We start from the raw sequence: 5,944 nt of genomic DNA on the forward strand, positions 1-5,944 counted from the left end.
GCCATTTATTTATTTTTTACTTTTTTTAACTTTTATATTTTTTTTAAATAAAGCCTTTTATTTTATTTTAACATATATACAGTTTTAAATTGGTTTTATTTATTTATTTATTTTTTATTTATATCATTATTATTATTATTTTTTAATATGTTAACATTAAGTATCTTCACACATTCTCATGCACGCTTCATTCACACAAGGATCCTATACCTATCTCAAAACTATTGTCCTTTGTCAGGGCATGGGGAAGGGAGGGATAAATCGCAATCACGTAGCATCACTTCGTATTGCATATATACATGAAAGGGAAAACATTCATATCAGATCACGCAAAACTGTAATCATATACACTTTCATACTTTTATTTACATAAATATATAGAATAAATACATAGAATAAATAACATAATATATACACATAAATCACAACTCTCTGATTAAATTGGCCTTAGTCAGGTAAATCATCAGTCTATCGACCACATCCGGGTGTTCATCACCCAGGAGGGTGGTTTGCGTTAGCGGGAGGCCGCGACCCCGGCAATACGCCGCCAAGGGCCGCCTCTCGTCACGATAACGCACACAGTGAAGCAGGATGTGCTCGACAGAGCGTTGGCTATGTAGGGGAGGGTGGGGAGGGTGCAGCCCGTCCTGAGGCGTGCGAGGACCACCTCCTCCCGCCTTGTGGGGCGATTGGAGGAGGCCCACTCGCCCAGGGTGGGTTTGGTGGTGTGGAGGTGGAGGTTGTCCCAGTGACTCTGCCACAGGAGTTTTGCTGATGATTTAACAACTGAGGGACATGACTACAGATCCCGACGGAGGTTCCACGCTCCCTCGAGCTCTGCAGCAGATCGAGCTAGCATGTCAGCCTGTTTGCTGGCAGAGCGTGTGTAGTCTGACTGAGACTGGACGGCGGACCGCATTGTGGAGGTGGTGGTGCTGCCATATAATCTTGTTTGCTGTGTTACCGAGGGGAGCTTTCCGAGCCGGTTTTATCCCATGGGATAAAAGGAGGGCGTCGCGACGTAGCTGTAGCGGTGGTATATTGGCCTCAACCTCCATCCGCGCCACACGAGTGCAGCGCAGGGCTCCAAGACACATTCGCACACATTCATTCTGTAGGACATCCAGTCTCCTCAGTGTTGGTTCCGACGCAGACCCATACACCGGTGAGCCATAGTCTAAATGAGAACGAATTAAGGACTTGTACACCATTAATAAAGATTTTCTGTCTGCTCCCCATGAAGTACCAGAAAGGTATTTGAGGACATTGATTTTTTTACGACAACGAATGAGTAATTCATTAACATGAGTCTTCCAATTGAGTCTGCTGTCAAAATGCAGACCCAAGAACTTGACTGAATTTTGAAACGGTATCGGTTGGCCTTGAAGAGTTAATTGCAAATCAGGTACGTTACGTCTAGTGAAAACCAGGGCCCATTGAATTATAGGGTCGAGTCGTGGAGGGTCTGGAAATTTTCTCTGTTGGCGCAAGCCGTGACAGGGTTGCTAGGTCCCGCAATATTTCATTGGCTGCTGTGCTCATGATTTTTGGCATTTTATGGCAATTTTTTTTTCGAAAATGGCAGAGTTTATGGCACTTATCAAGGGAAAGAGAAAATTAAAATAAAAAATTACAATCCTTTATTTAAAATAAATATTAAATCTTTTCAAATTATAAAAAAAAAACTTTACCTGTTTAAAAGCGATAATCCTTTATTGAAAATAATGCTACTGTTTTGGGCTGATATCAACACACACACACACACACACACACACACACACACACACACACACACACACACACTTATTCCTGCAAAATTTCAGAAATTAATTCAACATCATCAAATGTATCAGCATCATCTTCATTTGTATCATGTGCATACATACTTGAATTGAATCTATTTACCATCTCTTCTGTTACAACAAAATCCTTGCAACAAAAATTATTCAACATCAGGTGTGATCTAATCATCAAAATGCTTTTTAATAACTTGTGCCCCATCTTATTTCTTACCTTAGTCTTTGCAAGGGTAGCCTGACTAAAAACTCTCTCAACATATGCATTTGAAATAGGTAGGCATAACTTATCTAAGACTAATTTTGCCAAAGTTCTGAAGCAGCACGTACCCTGATAAAGGTTTCGTTTTCGGCATACCGATGATCAACAGTGACACAGCCGTAGGAAAGCCTTGACATCCAATAAGAAACTGAGTAGATCGAGTCAGTCAACCCTCCTCTCCTGGGGCTCATACATGTTCTATACGCGAATGACGCGATACGGGTATGATTTTTGGTTCCAGTCATATACACGCAATTGTAATTTTTGGCATTTCATGGCAACTCTGCGACAAAGATTGGCATTTTTATGGCACCATTATACTACTGCCAAAGAAAAAAGGCATATTTTCGAAAAATGTTAAATTTATGGCAAAAAATGCCATTTTTGGCACGTTCTGGCAACCCTGAGCCGTGACGTCACGGGGAGCTCGAGGGTTGAGCATGTCACCGCGGATCAGTTTGCGTCAGGCATGGGTACACACACGTTCGTCTCCGCGACCCAATTTGGGTTCCCTGGCTCCGCTCTTGGCTCCGCTCGCACTGGCTCGCGGAAGCCCACCGCCTAGTGAATGGAGTTTATTTTACCATGCCTTGTTGTGCAGTGCTTAACTGTTCAAATTACCGTAAAGGAAAGTCAGAATATAAATATTTTCGGTTTCCGAAAGACAAAGAAACATGTGCAAAGTGGATCCATTTGTGTGGGAGAGAAAAGAAAACCGACTTCAATCCAGCAACTCAGCGAGTATGCAGCAGACACTTTCCTCCTTCAGCATTTCAGAGGAATCTGAAATACGAACTCCTTCGACTACCGGTGCCTTCAAATCAAATAGCATTCAAGCCTGGAGCAGTGCCCACCTTACATTTGTCATTGCCACCGGCCACAAGTAAGTATCTTTCATCGACGTTTTCATCGTCTGTCTTTGTCTTTGTCTGTGTGTGTGTCTGTCCGTCTTTGTCTGTGTGTGTCTGTCCGTCTTTGTCTGTGTGTGTCTGTCCGTCTTTGTCTATGTGTGTGTCTGTCCGTCTTTGTCTCTGTGTGTGTCTGTCCGTCTTTGTCTGTGTGTGTGTCTCCGTCTTTAATTGTCTGTGTGTATGTCTGTCCGTCTTCGTCTCTGCGTATGACTGTCCGTCTTTGTCTGTGTGTGTGTCTGTCCGTCTTCGTCTCTGCGTGTGACTGTCCGTCTTTGTCTGTGTGTGTGTCTGTCCGTCTTTGTCTGTGTGTGTCTGTCCGTCTTCGTCTCTGCGTGTGACTGTCCGTCTTTGTCTGTGTGTGTGTCTGTCCGTCTTTGTCTGTGTGTGTCTGTCCGTCTTTGTCTGTGTGTGTGTCTGTCCGTCTTTGTCTGTGTGTGTGTCTGTCCGTCTTTGTCTGTGTGTGTGTCTGTCCGTCTTTGTCTGTGTGTGTCTGTCCGTCTTTGTCTCTGTGTGTGTCTGTCCGTCTTTGTCTGTGTGTGTCTGTCCGTCTTTGTCTGTGTGTGTGTCTGTCCGTCTTTGTCTGTGTGTGTCTGTCCGTCTTTGTCTGTGTGTGTGTCTGTCCGTCTTTGTCTGTGTGTGTGTCTGTCCGTCTTTATCTGTGTGTGTGTCTGTCCGTCTTTGTCTGTGTGTGTGTGTGTCTGTCAATAATAATAATAATATTTATTCGGTGTAAATCAAGTTATACATATTACAAAATGGTTATGCACCAGAGTTATTGACAAGGGTTTTCGTTTTTATTGATTGAACGTTTTACTATTTTTCATAAAGTATAGTTGTATCTTATAAGTTCTTTCCAATATAATAGCCTATTTAGTAGTAGTAGTAGTAGTAGTAGTGGTGGTGGTGGTGGTGGTTATTGTTGTTGTTGTGAAAGCAAGAGAGAAACAAAAGTAGTAATAAATGCCATAAGAAGCTACAATAATAATAATAATAATTATAATAATAATAATAATAATAATGACAATAATAATTCAGAGTTCAACCATTCTCGAAAACTTTATTTGTGAGATAGAGCGAAAGCGTGTATTTCAGAGAGAGAGAGAGAGAGAGAGAGAGAGAGAGAGAGAGAGAGAGAGAGAGAGAGAGAGAGAGAGAGAGATGGATTTATGGATGAACGGGGAGTAGAGAATGATGGAGATGGAAAACGACTGACGCAGAGATAGAAATAGACTGAGAAATGAACGGGGATAGGAGAATGAGTGGGAATTGAAAAAAGACTGACGGAGAGAGAGAGAGAGAGAGAGAGAGAGAGAGAGCGCGCACCTCCCAGCAGAGCTCCCCGTGACGTCACAGAGCTTTGGTCCCGCCCACGGCTACCCAGTCCTGCGCGTGGAGGGACCCTTTAATTCAATGGGCCCTGGTGAAAACAACACTGATACACTTAGCAACGGAAAACTTAAATTCCCACAGTGAGGCCCAATGCTGGACGGAATCAAGAACATCTTGAATCCGCCCCGCCGAGAATTGTGCGTTAGGCAAGGAGTGCCATAACGCACAATCGTCGGCGTACAATGAGTATTTAAGATTCCTGGGGACGGGAGTTGTTGACAGAATATCATTAATCATTATACAAAATAAAATTGGACTAAGAACACTACCCTGCGGCACCCCGTTCTCCTGGACGAAAACGTCCGAGATTACGTTACCAGGAAGCTTGACAGAGAATGTTCTGTCCTGAAGAAAATTATAAACAAAAATAGGCAAGTTACCTCTGAAGCCATGAGCGTAGAGTTTCATGAGGATGCCGTGTCGCCATGTCATGTCGAAGGCTTTGTGGATGTCTAAAACACCCCTATCATGAATTCTTTTTGGCAAAAGCCTCTGAAATGCAATGCTCCAGGTGTGTTAGGTGATCCATCGTGCTTCGGTACTTCCGAAAGCCCGACTGCTGATCACCTAACAGACCCTTCGCTTCTAAAACAAAAAGTAGCCTTCGCTTTACCATACGTTCCATGACCTTACATAGACAGCTCGTGAGCGCAATAGGACGAAACGCACTGGGGTCCGTAAGGCGTCCAGTCTTTTTGGGGATTGGGATGGTGTGGGCGAAGTGCCAAGACTGAGGGAAAGTGTAGGTGGTCCATATTCTATTGTAGAGCGTTAATAATTTTGAAAGGGAGTGGTGGCCGAGATTTTGTAACATGATATATGAAATATTGTCTGGACCAGGACTGGAGCCTTTACAGGATTTCAGGGCAAAGAGGAGTTCATCCAACGTAAACTCTGTGTTGTAGTCTGAGTTTACGCCTCCTGTGGCAAAGTTTGGGACAGTGAGTTCTGCAGCCTCCTTCCTTGGAAGGAAGGTAGGGTCATAATAAGTTGTGCTGCTGGCCTGATGGAATTGGTGGGCTATGGCATTTGCTATTTCTGTTCTGTTATCAATTATAATATCATTTATTTTAAGGGTAGTGATAGGAATATATGGTTTTCTGTTATTTAAAATATTTATTGTTTGCCATACTTTGGAGAGAGAGTGGTGCGGTTAACAGATGATATGAATTGTCTGAATGAGTCTTTCTTTGCATTACGGATGACTTTCCTTGCCTGAGCCCTTGCCTTTTTATAGGCTATGAAATTTGCTTGACTGGGCTGCTGGCTGAAGTACCTGTATCGTCTATTGCGCTCACGAAGTGCTTGTCGGCAATCCGTTGTCCACCATGAGACTCCATGCTTAGTGTAAACTGCAGAAGTCTTCGGAATACAAGCCTCAGCGGCGTGTAATATGGATTGTGTTGCGTTGCTGACCATCGTGTCAATGTCCTCGCCAGATATATCCACGTCGGCAACCCCACGGAAGGTTGCCCAGTCTGCTCTCTTGAAGTTAAACTTGGGAGGGCGGGGGTGGGCGGGATGTCGCGTGCATAAGAGATGCAGATGGGCAGATGGTCACTTCCGTGGAGTCGTCGATGACTTCC

Source organism: Portunus trituberculatus, chromosome 19 (assembly GCF_017591435.1).
Source record: "Portunus trituberculatus isolate SZX2019 chromosome 19, ASM1759143v1, whole genome shotgun sequence".
In the NCBI taxonomy this organism is placed as follows: domain Eukaryota; kingdom Metazoa; phylum Arthropoda; class Malacostraca; order Decapoda; family Portunidae; genus Portunus; species Portunus trituberculatus.